Source organism: Lissotriton helveticus, chromosome 6 (assembly GCF_964261635.1).
Source record: "Lissotriton helveticus chromosome 6, aLisHel1.1, whole genome shotgun sequence".
Classification (NCBI taxonomy): domain Eukaryota; kingdom Metazoa; phylum Chordata; class Amphibia; order Caudata; family Salamandridae; genus Lissotriton; species Lissotriton helveticus.
In genome coordinates this window covers 1,434,815,898-1,434,831,925 of record NC_136067.1, presented here as the reverse complement: position 1 = coordinate 1,434,831,925, position 16,028 = coordinate 1,434,815,898, and the positions used below count along the sequence as shown (strand labels likewise).

General features: G+C 40.6%; 1 protein-coding gene across 2 annotated transcripts in view; it reads right to left on the bottom strand.

Moving 5' to 3' along the window:
* LOC144761783 (MFS-type transporter SLC18B1-like) overlaps positions 1-16,028 on the bottom strand; it is a 1,350,585-nt gene that overhangs the window by 199,523 nt on the left and 1,135,034 nt on the right. The gene's annotated exons all lie outside the window — the stretch shown is intronic.

Below are 16,028 nucleotides of genomic sequence, written 5' to 3'. Positions count from 1 at the left end.
ATGCTGTAAAGTGCAGAGGATTGAAGCGCTGGATTCATCCAAGTCATACTATTCCAATACCAACTCCTGAGAATTCTGATGTTGAAAGTGATACCACAGATGATTCTGATTCTGAAGCAGAAGATAGAACAGAAGGTGAAGTAATTCCAGATTCTGAAGATCGACAAGAAAGTCGACATCTGGAAACTGTGCCAGTGAATGGAAATCTGACAAGAAAAGACTTAGAAATAATTGAAATAGATTCTGAAGGTGAAGAGAATCTGTTAAAAGGAAAGATAACTGAGGATTCGGTTGTCTATATTGAAGACAAAGAAGCTGAACCGAAGGAAGTTTTAGACCAGGAGAGTATCGAAAGGCAGAGAACAAGCTCTGAAGTAAGGAACAAAAATCCGAAATCTGGGAAGCTAGAGGTAATTGAGGAAGAGGAGGAGAACGAATTACCGAGTACCAGTGATGGAAGACAAAGTGAAGTTCCTGAAGGAGTAAAATTGCCGAATAGAGAAGTTCCTGAGTCAATTGAAATTTCAGACTACGAAACTGAAGAAAGTGACGTGGAAGGTGGAAGTGAAAACGGAAAGAAAAGGACTTGGAAGTCAGAATCAAATAATTCTGAACCAAAGAAGAAGTACGTGAGAAAAGCAGACTACTGGCCTGGTGGAAGATTGAGAGTCAGATTGATCAAAAAGCCAATAGAACAAGTTGAAGAAATAAGTAGTCAAAAGAGTCCAGGAAAAGAAATTGGAGTTGGAAGAAAAATTGAAGTGATATCGAGAAAAGGGAAGAGAATAATTAGACCAAACCAGAAATACAAGTCTCCTGAGTGGACTTACTTAGTAATTCCACCTGTTATTGACATATATGATAGTAGTGAAGAAGAAAACGAAATCCAAGAAATTAGTGACAATGATTAAAGTACAAAATTATTAATTTGGCAAAAGGCTGAAGAAAATCTGTTAGTTGACACAAGGTCGAAGAAAAACTGTTTAGTAGATGAAAACTTATGTATGACATAAGGTCGAAGAAATCTTGTTTAGGGTTATAAAAGAAAAATATATTTTAAAAGGGGGGTGTATATAAATTTTAAAATTTATTTTTATTTTTGAGGCTAAAATTAACCTAAAAATGCCTTACGTTAAGGAGAGCACTTCAAAATGTTCTGTTTTTAAAAGATGCTGTAAGATGACTCTGGTATGTCTGCTCATTTTAGTTCTGCTCTGGTTGGTATTAGCTGTGATTATACCTTTAGAAATGAATAGAGAATTACACAAAATTAACATAACAAGCAAAGCTCTGGTTAGCCAAACTAAACATAGTGCATCTGCAAAAGTAATTGATCATCAGCCTAACATTCATCAAGATAAATCAATAGGTGATTTTTCAAGCAATACATTCACAAAGCTTTTGAGTGAATATGTAAAGGTAATGGATGCAAAGGACTGTTATGTATGCGTTAAGTTACCTGCTTCTGTTTCTGAGGGAGTAACATATAATATGCTTCCTCTCACTTATGCTGTAACATGTAGTGTATTAACTAGTTTATTTTATCAAACTGGTCGTTTAGAATATTACTATTCAAATTATGATGAGATTTTTGCTAATGTTAAGATTGATAATGCTTTAAATAAGCATAAGAAAGCAAAACAATTGAGAGAATATTTCCTTGTTACTAACGAACTCACTTATGAGTATGCTTATAAGAATAATCTAACATGTAAATTAAGTGCTGAAGGAAAGAAATTTTTGAATATGGTTGAGGAGAGAAGAGCAATTTATAAGAGAAATGAATTAGTCAAGCAGACTAAGTCATCCTTCTGGCAAAAAGAGGATGAGAAATTAAATGGCAAAATGCTTGAAAATATTGCAATTCACATAGACAAACCTGTTAGTGGAAAGCTTTGCATTAGAAGAGATAATACACTTTTTGATAATTATTTTGTAGGTGCAAGCAACTGTGAAGATACTTATCAGGTTATGGGAGGTTGGGGATTTAAAGGTGGAAAAGATCCTATCTTCCCTGGAATTTATTTTGTTTGTGGTGACAAAGCTTATTATAACCTTCCAGACCATTGGTATGGAACTTGTTATGTGGGAATTGTTTTTCCTAAAGTGTTTCATGTTGACAGAGATTCAGAAGGATTGTTTAAAATTCATAATTATGTAAATAGAGTTAAAAGAGAAACTTTTACTGAAGTTCTGGGAGATATTTTTCAAGCTGTAATACCTTTTGTTGGTATAACCCTAAATGCAGGGAGAATCAGAAAATTGTCCACTATAGTTGATAGATTATCAACTGACACTGCTGATGGATTTCAATTAGTGAATGTTGAAGTTATTGCAATTAGATCCATGGTAATTCAAGATCGTCTTGCTTTAGACATTCTCCTAGCAAAAGAGGGAGGAGTCTGTGGCATTTTACATGTCCAACATTGCTGTACATATATACCGGATGAAAGTAAGAATATTGAAATGTATATTAAGAATATTACACAAATGCATTCAGAAATAATTCCTTTAGAAGAAGAAGATTTTACTGGGAAACTTTCAAAAAGGTTTCAAGCAATTAAAAACTGGTTTCATAATATCGGAAGTTCAATTCTTGGCAAGATTCTGGCACCTTTGATTATAATAGTATTCATTTTTATTTTGACTAAAATAGGTTGTTTGTTACATAAAAGAAAGAAACATTTGAAGGAAAAGAAGAGAATCTATAAACTCAGAAAAGAAGAGGAAAGGGAGATCGAGTTACAGGAATTACATAGAGAGCGTCATGTTAATTGCAAAGATTATGCTGAAACAGACTTTTAGGTTTACTAATACAAATGAATTTGAATCGATTTCTTAAAAATTGAATTTACCAAAATTTTGAGTGCTGGTGTGGTGATTTGTTAATCACCAGATGAGGGAGTTGATGGAGCGAGATAGAAAACAAAATTTTGTTTAAACTCGCAAAGTCACATTTCCATAACATGAATAAAATTATTAATGATTTGTGATATGTCATGCTAATACAACTTAGATTAAACTTTACACGTGGGGGGACTAACATGTGTGCTCATAAACGTGCATATTTGTTGCATCCTTTTGTTCGTGCAAAATAATAAAATAATTTATTGTTTTCGTTTTTGTCATTACTAACTGCTGCAAACTTAAAAGAAGCATGTGCTTGTTTTGCTTTTCCTTGTCTGTGTGATGTCATTTCTACTATTCTAGGTGCTTATGGGTCTCATAGAAAATGGAGACTGGTAAATATAAACGCTGCTTTATTTGTTTGCAATGGCTAGGTAACATTTTGATTAATCGGGTGGGTTAATTAATTAGTAAACCATGGGGTGGATACAGAAAATACTTTATTTCTTACATTAATACTTTTCTTGTGTTTGTTTTATACTAGAAATCATAAGTTGCCTGCTTTTGAGGCCTAGTTATTTGAGCCGCAGAAAAAGAGCTGATCTATAATTCTGCAGAAAGTCACGAGACGCCCATTCTGAATTAAAACGTTTATTGAAGCTGCATTCACAAAGCAAAAACTGATGAGCTGACATCATTCTGTCGGACATGGCCAAGGTCGAAAGTGAACTTTTTGTCAGTCCTTAACTTGGCATCCGCGGAAGTTGCACTGAAAGACTATGGAAGCTGCGAGGATGACTTAATACAAAGTTGCAATCGCAGGAAGCTTTTGGCTTCACGTGGAAGAGACAATGGTCTTTGTAAGACATGAATTTGTGGAACTTTTTAAGAATCGGGTGACATGTCACTTGTCACTCTCAGCCAATGGGACGTCGTAGATTTCTGAAAACTTTCCTTTGCTAGTTTAGTTAGCGTAGAAAGGTATAAAAAGTCATGCCCTTAGGGTTGGGCTGGCTGCTGCTTTCTGACTTTCCGATGAGGGTGATGTGCTGTTGGACTTTGCGTGGAGCACGTAAGAATCCTCATAGATCTTTACTTTAATTTCTGTTTATTTAGCTCAGTTAGGGAAATAGGTTTTAGAAATGCTAAACTTTATATAATTTCTTTAAAATTGATTCAATTGCTTAAATTGTATTTTTCCATATTTCTTACCATCATGCTTGCTTTATTGCAAATAAATTTCATTTATAAAACTTACAACATATATATCATAATTTAGAAAATAAAATCTTACTTTTAACAAACAAGCTGGTCTTGGTTATTCAGAAGTGTAGGTTACCATTAGCTAGATCACATCGCCTATGGTGGTCGTTTAAATGGTTGGGTTTTATTCTAATGACAATATTCTTAATGCAAATGTATAAAAATGTATATAGTTTGTAGATAATGTGTATATAGAATTATACTGACCACCTGATTCAGTAGGCCCAAAATATATCAGGTTCATAAATGGGTCCATATTTAGTATAGAATTTTGTTTATAGGTTATGAAGTTGGGTAGCGTAGTTTATGATATATTTTCTATAGCCCGCTGGATCACACGCTGCTGCCTCTGGAGAGCACCGTTCACAGACACGACAAGACGGGCCTGAGGCTGCAGAAACCAGACACACGCTGCAGACACCGAGCCCCTCCAGGTCACCGGGGCAGGCACCTTCGTGACTAGGGTGGGGGAAGGGAGGAGGGGAGGGATCCCTGGGGACATGCTTCTTCATGAGGCCTTCGGCCTGCTCCTCGGGAGATCAGAGCTGAAGCCACGGAGAAGAGGCTGCTTGTACCAGCAGTGCTGCTGAAACAATGCTCAGGGGGAGTGTGCTGGCTATGCAAGTCACCTGACTTAAGTCCCTTATTCTGCCTTTCATGCCAGGGGTGTTGTTATTCATAATGAAGCACGTGCAGAGGCACGGGACCCAGGGTGGAGAGGAACCGCAGCTGGTTTCATTTTTACCAGCGCCCAGGACGGCCCAGCCAGGCGACTTTGGGAGGATTTTGGTTTCACCTCTTTAGAGTCCACACCCCCAGCGAGACAGCAGCTGTGAGCCTGCACATACACCTGCATGCGGTAGTTTCTTGACTTTAAAATCAACAATTCAATTAAAAAGCCGACTAAATAGGTTGGTGCACTATAGTATCATCTGCGAATCCTGATTTGTTCCTGGCTTGTGCCCACTCCTAACCCCTACAATCATCCTTACCTCCCTTTAACTCCACCCACTCCGAACCCTAAAATCCTCCTTAACTTCCTTTAACTCTTCCCACTCCGAACCCTAAAATCATCCTTAACTCCCTTTAACTCTTCCCACTCCGAACCCTAAAATCATCCTAACCTCCCATACCTTTACTGGCCCCTCAACACGCAAGTCACATTACCTCTACCCACCCGTGACCTTTCAAGTAACCCATACCCCCTACGGTAGCTATGAAAGCGCTGGGCCGTGCACTTCCCTCCCATACTCCCAGCAAGTCAGCCTAACGCGCATGCATGCACACAGACACACACACGCGCGCACACGCACTTACACAGACACGCAGGCACCCAGACAGGCAACCCCTCCCCCCCCACAGTCACACACACACACGCATACACACAGACTCCAAGACACATACACACACGCACGCAGGCATGCTCACACACATACACAGCCCGCCGCCGCACGCGCGCGCACACACACATACCCCCCCGCCCTCGCAGCCCAGCAAGAAGGCAAAGCCCCACTCACCGGCTTCCTTGGTACAGCGGCTCTCACCGGCAGCAGGACTCTTCCTTCCTTCTTCGGCACAGGGGCGCAGGGTAGGCTCCTGCCTGCTCCGGTGCTCCAAACAATCGCGGCTCTTCTGTGGGAGGCGGGGTAGGCTCCCGCCCTCCTACTTCCTGTTTCCGGTTGTCCTGCCCGGCCTGCCTGACTTCCTGGTCGCAGGCCGGCGGCGCGAGCTCTGGACGGACTGCAGCACGCGCTCTCGCGAAGATTTCCCTGCCCTCGCAGTTGTTGTAAGGTAAGAGAAAACTGCAACGAATGCTTCACTTGGCTCCCTAATGCTTCTAAGCACTGTTCTGTTTTTGTGAAATACATTGTCTGGAAGGACGTTGTCTTTCCTCACAGAATCAATCTGTGCAACCATTCAACAACAACTGGTTCAAATATACGCTATCAATGTTTCAAGCTTTATTGCAAATGTCACAAAAAGATGTTAATATTTCACTTCTGTTCTTGGATTTTCGTCACAATAAAATACACTGAGCATAATTTCACAAAAGTTCTTTAGAAAAGTTTAAGCTATTTCCATTATAAATTACAATAACTTTTATTTAAGTATTAGTTATTTAAAAAAATTAAACGCCATTGTTATTTGTAATATCAATACATCTAAGTCATGTAAATACAAAACATTTTGCATTACAAATGCTATAGGTATCACATTTGCGAAAGTTATAACTATTGCCATTGTAAATGACAAAGCTATTAATTTAGCTATTTAAAAAAAAAACATAAATAAAAACTTTGCCATTTACAATACCAATAGCTCAAACTTTCCTAATGCGAGACCTAATGCATTGCAATCATGCATTTGGTAATCGTACCGTACCCGCAACAGAATTTCACAAAATTTGGCAGAGAGGTAAAGTTCAGTTCGCAGATTGTGCTTTTTGTTAAATGGTGTAAATCCGTTCAGTAGTTCCTGAGAAAATCCCTATAGACTATGCATGTAGTGTTCTATGAACTGCGAAACTTGTCTTTTATACCGTCAATTCCCAAATCTGTATCCTCACACTTCCAGTAAACACTATCACACTTCTGTTTCAGTATTGTAGTGACCATACAGCACTATGTGCTTATCTATACACTGTTCAAAAGAATCCATTCACTACATTAAAACACTAATCAGCAGATGTACAATAAGTGGTACATCCCCAGAGATATGCCAGTTATTGTGTACTGTGATATCACCTCCTTCTGGTGCAGGGGTTTATAATGTGATGCACCTTCCACACACCATAGCACATCGTTTGCACTACCAGTGCATCACAAAAGTGACGTAACGGCTGTGTTAAAAGAGGCACAAAGGGGGTTGTAAATCCACCCCTAACACATTCAAATTCACCCAGGCAGTTTCACCAGCAGTGCAAATTGAAGCATAGACTTGTAACATATTTAAATGGATATGTTACATTCAAGTGCTTCGGACGTACTACAGTATACTATAGGTAAACACCTTATAGATTTATGCTGTAGCACTTCCTTATAGTTCTGCAGTTTCACATTCACCATACACTAGTAATGTATTCATTCATTCATTTATGAACTACACATTCATTCTGAGAAACTTTTATACACTAACATAGAAATATAGTTCTTTCTTTCACCATTGAAGGTAGTTCTAAAAATAACTGGTTTTATTGTGTTTTTAGTTTTCTATTTGTGTTTTGTTAACAAGTTTCTTTTAAAACCAAAATAAATGGAACTGGAACTCAAAAAGTGTCCAACAGGAACAAAAGAATGAAGAAAAAAACTAATGTCGAGGACAGCGAAGCAACTGCATCCTGCGTTTTATCAGGTCAATAGACTATTCCCTATAACACAAAAGTTTATCGCAATAAATGCATACAATTTTAACGTCAGCAAAATCAGGATAAATTTGTGGATGTGGAATGCTTGCTGAAAATTCTGCTGCAGTAGTTGATGTGCTTGGTGCAGTAGCAGGTGGGTTGTCATGCAACCTCCTTGTTGCAGCTCGATCAAAATTGTTGGGGTGCAAGTTCTTCACGTGTCGCACCATATTTGCTGTGCTAAAGGAGTATTTTTTAGATGGATCACCCCTTGAAAGAGTTGTTTGGCAAATTTTACTTTTGGAGCATTAACCTTTTTTTGCCCTTCTGAAAAAGTAAAAAACTGCCAAATTAGAGCTTCTTTCCTCTTCTTTGGAGGTTCTTTAGGAATGAAATATTCATCTGAAGAATGGCTGGAAGATGAGTCCATTGCTGTTATTATGGTAATCTTCCTTCTATTTGACAGGATTCTCAGAAGAGATGCTTCTTCTTAGAAAGTCAAAGCAGAATGATTAAAATGGGACAGAACTTTCAACAGTTGGAATAGGAACTATTATGAATCAATCAAATCCCTTCTTTTAAAGTCACATGGCTTTGCGTACGCTTTTGGTGAGCTTACAGTGCTCTTACGATGCCAGTACACATAACGTTCCACCCCGATTTGTGTAATTGCTTTTAAAAGTAATATACGATTGTTCAAACAATTTTCATAAGTACTCTAGATAATGTATTCTGTTAGTATGTTTAATAAATACATAAATATATGTTTTTAAACAATTAAAAACATTTGCGCCTTTCGCGTACGGGGCGCCGTACATGACGTCACATGGAAGCTTTGATGCGATACGTAACGTCAAAGCATATTCGTCGCGTATGCGTGGGTACGCGCTGAGAATGATTAGCAGTACAAACTATGGTGCCATCACTCTCACCGTCAAATCAGAGCACAGGGCGAACTGCGAGAATGATTACAAGTGGTCACTCATTGAAGATCCGATTTTGGGTCTGCCTCTGCGCGCATGAAAACGCCGCCCCGTCTCTCTTTGTTGTTAATTGTTGGTGCAAACACTCACACTTGCACATGCGTGGTGCACGCCTGCCAACACACTCCCCAGATGTCACCACCTAGCTTTCTTGCTATTACTAAGCCTGGAAGCCAATACATTAGCCAATGGGAGGTCCCCCTGGGCCGTCATTCATCTAGACCGAGAAAACGCTACCAATGACGGCCCTGGACTTAGTTTGGTCAGCCCCCGTGGTTCCCATATAATGCGGATACTGACGTAAGCTCTCTTTTGCCTGCCTGTGCTGCGGTGACAGACAGACTCTCGTCGTCGTCGATTGTACTACGAACTGTTTGCTTGAGCGGAGGAGGACTCGTGACACTCGACGTGGTGTCACTGCTGCTGCCATCTAGCCAGGCCACCATAGGCGCAGTGCCGGCGTCGCCCGTGCCAAAGCCCCAGCCTTTGAAGACAAGACAAGAGACAACAGAAGCAAAGGTAGAAGAATCTGTCACAACATCAGCCTCCGCTCCAGGCCCAGTCCACGCCGGACCCAGCGGCCCAGCCCCTACCCTCAGGTAATTCCTTCTGCGTCATGGGGCCCTCCTAGGCCCTTCTTTAATAAATTGTGCTTGAATGAATTTCTGTTTTTTTTTTTTTAAATGTCACGTGCTTTCGTGTCTGTTCTTAGAAATTTTACGTGCTTCATCATATTTTTTTCTGCGTCCTGTGGCCCTCCCAGCTCTGTTTTGCTTTATTTTTGTGGGGTACATGCTTTGTCGTTCATCATATTTGCTCCCTCCTAATTCTCCCATGACTTTTAATAATTATTACTGCCTCACGTGGCCTTCCCAGCCCTGTATTCTTATTGATCGTACTTGCATGATCCTATTAATTCCTTCTGCGTAACGGGGCCCTCCTATGCCTTTCTTTAATAAATTGTGCGTGCATGAATTTCTGGGTCGTATTTTTGAAGTGTCACGTGCTTTCGTGTCTGTTCTTAAAAAATGTTCGTGCTTGATGGTATTTCTTTCTGCGTCACGTGGCCCTCCCAGCTCTGTTTTGCTTTATTTTTGTGGGTTACGTGCTTTCTGGTTCATCGTATTAGCTCCCTCCTAATTCTCCCATGACTTTTAATATTTATTACTGCCTCACATGGCCTTCCCAGGCCTCTATTCTTAATGATCGTAATATTTTTTTCTTTCTGCGTCACGGGGCACTCGTAGGCCTTTCTTTCATAAATTATGCGTGCATGAATTTCTGTGTCGTATTTTTGAAGTGGGTCACGTGCTTTCGTCTCTGTTCCTATAAATTTTACGTGCTTGATGGTATTTTTTTGTACGTCACATTGCCCTCCCAGCTCTGCTTTATTTTTGTGGTGTACGTGCTTTGTGCTTCATCGTATTTGCTCCCTCCTAATTATCCCATGACTTTTAATATTTATTTTGACCTCACTTGGCCTTCCCAGGCCTCTATGCTTATTGATCGTACTTGCATGATCCTATTATTCAATTCCATCTGCGTCATGGGGCCTTCCTACGCCTTTCTTTAATAATTTATGCCTGCATGAATTTCTATGTCATATTTTTTAAGTGTGTCACGTGCTATTGTGTCTGTTCTTAGAAATTTTACGTGCTTGATGGTATGTTTTTCTGCGTCACGTGGCCCTCCCAGCTCTTTTTTGCTTTATTTTCATGGGGTACATGCTTTGTGGTTCATCGTATTTGCTCCCTCCCAATTCTCCCATGACTTTTAATATTTATTACTGCCTCACATGGCCTTCCCAGCCCTCTATTCTGATTGATCGTACTTGCGTGATCCTATTCCTTCTATGCCACGGGGCCCTCCTATGCCTTTCTTATAAATTGTACGTGCTTGATGGTATTTTTTGTGCTTCAAGTGGCCCTCCCAGCTCTGTATTTTTTTTTTTCTCCCATGAATTGTAATATTTATTACTGCCTCATATGGCCTTCCCAGGCCTGTTTTCTTATATATTGTGGTTTCATAAATATATATGTTGCATTTTTGTGCTACGCCATGTGCTTTGTGTTTCAACATACGTACTCTCTCCTAATCATCATATTTGCTCTCTTTTAATCCTCCGTTGACTTTTAACATTTCTTGCTTCCTCATGTGACCTATAGTTGTTTTTTTATGTGCTCTAGTTGGCCTACGAAAATGTTGCCTCCTCAGACTACCATAGTTTTAATTCATAAAGATTGTTGGATTTATAACCTTGACAATACAGTGTTGTATTGGCCTTTTATTTGGCTTAGGTTCCCTAATCATTTTTCCCTCTATCGTACATCTTTTTATGACATGCTTTCACCAAAATACGTGTTTTGGACACTTCACCACTTCATGATCAGTCTTTAAGTGCAATTGCTTCCTTTTGAAAGTGTAATGGTAATTGTTTGTCCATGATTAAAATGTTAGTCTTGATAGTTATGTATACTATGTATACCAAGGCTGCTCATGTAAACGCTACTACTGGACCTATAGCAGTAATTGTGCCACCCACACAAGAAACTCTAAATATAAAAATCAAGCCTATCACTGCAGGGCCTGAGCGCCCTTTGTTAAACTGTCATGTTTTCAAACTGCATCCATTTGACAGGCCATACCTCTGTATTTGTATAGACTGTACTCTATATCCCTCGCTTAAACTTTCTGCACACAACATATTTTTCAAACTCCATTAATATAAAAAAGGTATTTCTGATTAACTTTTCGTGTTTGAGAAACGTTTGTAGTAGGTTGTTAAACTATTTTCTTTTTTAAGAAATGTTACTTTTTCAAAATTAATTTGCAGGAAGCATAATCAGTGATAATTCACCAGCACCTTTACCATCTTCAGGACCTGTTATATCTTCAGGACCTGTTTCATCTTCAGGACCTGTACCAGGTACACCACGTTCTGCTACATGTAAATTGTGTATACTATGGCTAATAGCGTATGATGTACATGTTGGTTCCTCTTTAGAAGCTCATGTGCTTTCATATATTTTTACAAGTAATCAATGCCTTCCTCTCAAAAATATGTCTCAACACCAAATATATGTATATTTTCATTCCTATTACAGTTACTTATCTTTAAGTAATAATTTCCCATCAATGTGTGTACTGAAATTCTCTAATCTGAAACCTATGATTGCTTTAACATTCATGTTCGACTTTTGCTCAACATATACATTTGTTATTATGTTTTCAGTTTGCAGAATGCTACCCACCTCAGCAGCCAGTTGCCTAAATGTTTACTAATGTAATATTTCTGGGGAATTATAGACTGAAAATTGCAAAAAACCTAATGAAGTCATCACGTTTGACTTTAACATTTCAATGACAAATAAGGTCTCACACTCTAGCGAACATTGGATTCTTCTTTATTTTGTTTTTTCATACAAGATCTTTCATAGATAAAGACATATCATTACTTTTTAACATAGTATAGTAAGATATTGTCATTATAGTTGTGAATTTTCAATTTTGTTTGTAGTGAAGCTATTTGAATATGTTTGCAACAGTTGTAACTGTCTCTAATCTGGATCTGAAAACACCTAGACTCATGCATAATATATTGCAAACTAGGGGCCCTATTAGGATGGCGGATGGACCTGCGTCAGTCCGCCTTCCCCGAGGAAGAGGGACCATCTGCATGGGCAGCGGCAGTCCCTCCATGGCAATTAGGATGTGACCGCCACCCTGGCGGTCACATCCCCTATAACATTGCTAAAAATTGCATGTTGACCTTTGCATGCACGAAGCGGCAGGCACCGCGAAAATGCCGTCGTGGAAAGGCATAGAAACTCAGACATCCTAATATGCCTGTCAGTGTCTGATAGACACCGCCAGCCATGGGGCCGATAAGGATGTCGGACGGAGGGACCGTCGGCAGGGGCAGCGGCGGTCCCTCCGTGCAAATTAGGATGTGACCACCACCCTGGCGGTCACATCCTGTATTTTTAACATTGCGGCGGGTGCTGCTTGAAGCAGCACCCGCCGCAATGTAAAAAATGAAAGCAGTGCATTTGCATGCACAAAGAGGCAGGCACCGCGCGGTGCCTGCTGCTTCGTGCACGGAGAGGCAGGGGGGTACCATAGGTACCCCCCATGTGCACCCCCACCCCCCCTTCACCCCTGAAAAGAACATATGCCTTTCCACGGCGTAAATGCCGCCGTGGAAAGGCATAGGACCGCCAACATCCTAATATGTCTGGCGGTGTCTGATAGACACCTCCAGCCATGTTAGAGCTTTTCCGCCACGGTCGGAAGGCGACTGCGGCGGAAAAGCTGCGGACGTCTTCCTGACCCCCCCCATGTCATCCTAATCTGGCGGGGGGTCTTTGAAGGCTCCGCAGCAGTTTTTCCGCATCCTCCGGGCCGCACTTCCGCCGGCCCGGAGGATGCGGAAAAACCGTCATCATAATCGGCCCCCATGTTGGAACTTTTCCGATGCGGTCAGAAGGCGACCGCGGCGGAAAAGCTGCAGACATAAAAAATATCCCCCGCCATCATAATCTGGCGGGGGGTATTTCTTCAGCCCGCAGCGGATAATCCGCATCCTCCGGCCCGGCGGTGGCTTCCGCCGGCCCGGAGGATGCGGATTATCCGCAATCATAATCGGCCCCTAAGTTTTTAATTGTAAGCATTGCTGTTATGATATTCTAATGTACATCTTTTTTTACATTTAGAGTCTGTTGAAAAGTATTGTGGTGTCTGCAACCAAGATACTTCAACAACATACGTGTAAAAGTTAATGGTAAGTACCCTCAATGAGTGTAAATGCATAATATCAAAATTAAGTGATCTAAGTCCTTGGAGTCTTTAGAATGCATTAGGTCTCCAGTTCACATTTGTCTGATACAAGGTGTATATTAGTATGACTCACATAACTGAGGCATTTGCAAGGCTCTTTTTAGAGTTACGTCCACCATGTTGGAAACCTGGCTATGCACCCTTCCATGGTACAGTACTGGTAATTCCACTACCACTAAGGTAGACATCTGAAAATAGAATCTATGATATAGTTACACCACTATACCATGGTCATAATCCAAAAGGTGTGTTTAGACTCAACAAAAAGAACAATTATGCACTTTTTATGCTGGACAGTATGGCTCTTAAACACACTTTCACTGCTTTCTTCCATACCTTCAAAAAAGATTTCATGGATTTACATGCATAGTCTTTCAGGTCTCTATATCTCTAATGTAAAACAAACATACTTGTTTTTCTTTTCTTTTGTCACTGACATATATAAACTCATCAGTCACTCCTATGGTAAGCCTTTACAATCCTGAATGCGGAGTTCTGGGTTTTGTGTGAGAGGATGCCCATGCATAACCAAGCTAAGTTTTCTTTAGCTGCATGGAAACATGTAGTGTAACCTGTCAAACACTTTGAAATGCTACCCTCCCACTAGTCCTAGAGGCGGATGTAGAATTCAACCGTTCTTCATAAAATAGAATTGGATGCCACTAAGTACAAAGGGCCTCATTTATGAGGCCTTGCGTCACTTTTACGCGCCGGTGCGTCACTTTTTGTGATGCACCAGTGGCGGAAAAAATGCGCCTTGTTGCACCATATTTACAAAGTGACGCATCTAGGTAGATGCGTCACTTTGTAAACCCCTGCGCCACATTATACCTGCGCAAAGTATAATGTATGCAAGGGGGGCGTCAAAATCTTGCGCCTGCCTCACAGCAGGCGTAAGACTGACGCAGGCCCTTTCACATGGGGCTTGCCCCATGTGAAAGGAGGCATTGCTGGAGTTGCGTCACTTTTGTGACACACTCCAGCAATGCGTCACTTTTGCGCTTACAGATACGTCAGAAATACTGACGTTTCTGTAACTCCTTGCGACATGATGCGTCATACATTAAATATGACGCATCAGGAATGTCGCATGGAGTGCGCACTGAGAAGTGACGCATCGCTGCTTTCACGCAGCGATGGGTCACTTTTCATAAATGAGGCCCAAAGTGTTTATGTATTATGCAAGCCCTAATGTAATTAAAAACAGGAAACAAGAGCATTGCTATCCTCCACATTAGTCTTTAGACATTTATCAAGTCTTTTTTGTATCAACTACTCCGGCCGACGGCAGTGGGAAATTTGCGCACTTGCTCCCTTTCTTGGCTGGGGTTATCAATTCTTCGTCTTGTAATACAAATGCAAAGTGCAGGCCCTTTATTGAGTATTCTTGGTAACTATTACTTGTGAATGGCAGTAGGTAATTACCACACTTGCAGCCTTTCTTATTACTTACATTATTCATCTTCCACTCAATCAACACATCATCTACAAATACACACACCTACTTGCAGCCTTTCTTGGCTATAGTTAACAGCTATTCTTCTATTTCATATCTGTATTCAAAGTGCAGGCCTTTTATCGAGCCTTTTTGTTGTAACAACTACCCCGGCGTAGAGCAGTGGGAAATTTGTACTATTGCATCCTTTCTTGTGACGCACAGTCTGTGTAATGAGCTGGGTATCCAAAGATCTACTTTCCTGATAAGACAGTGGTTACTTTGCGCGTCTGCAGTCTTTCTAACTTTTTACCTTATTCATCTTCCATTCAATGAACACATCATCTACACATACACACACCTACTTGCTGCCTTTCTTGGCTGTGGTTATCAACTATTCTATTTCAGATTCGTATTCAAATTGCAGGCCCTTTATCGAGACTTTTTGTTGTAACAAATACCCCAGGCGAAGGCAGTAAAAAATTGCACACGTGCTGCCTTTCTTGGCTGGGGTTATTAATTATTCTTGAATTTCATATTCTGATTCAAAGTCGAAACCCTTTAACGAACCATTTTGTTGCACCTGCTACCCCGGCCAAAGGCAGTAGGAAATTTGCACACTTGCTGCCTTTCTTGGCTGGGGTTATCAATTATTCTAAAATTAATTCAAATTCAAAATGCAGGCCCTTTATTGAGCCTTCTTGGTAACTACTACCCGTGAATGGCAGTGAGTAATTTGCACACTTGCATCCTTTCTTGCGTCCTTTCTACCGCACAGTATGTGTACTTCTGCACTTGCATTGTTTGCTTAGATGTGATACCCATTTCCCAGTCTCCCACTGCAGAATCAGATGCACAGTCTGTGTAATGGACTGGAAAAACAAAACCCACCTCCTTTACAAAGCAGTGGGTAATTTGCACGTCTGCTGCCTTTCTTAATTTTCACCTTATTCTGCATCCACTATCCGAAACACACCTACCTGCTGCCTTTCTTAACTGTCTTTGCCAACTATTATTCTAATTCAAAGTAGAGTCCCTGGAAAGAGCCTGGTGTTGTTATTTTTCAGCACTACCGCCCAGAGTGGGAACTTAGTGCAATTGCTTTGCTTCCTTAGATCTGGTAGTCATTTCTCAGCCTCCCACTGCTGAATCCGACACACTGTCTGTATAATGAAATGGATATCCAAAGATCCACTTCCCTGACAAGGCAGAGGGTAGTTTGCGTATCTGCAGCCTTTCTTATTTTTCACCTTATTCATCTTCTACTCGATCAAGACATCATCCACACGTATAAACACTTACTTGCTGCCTTTCTTGGCTG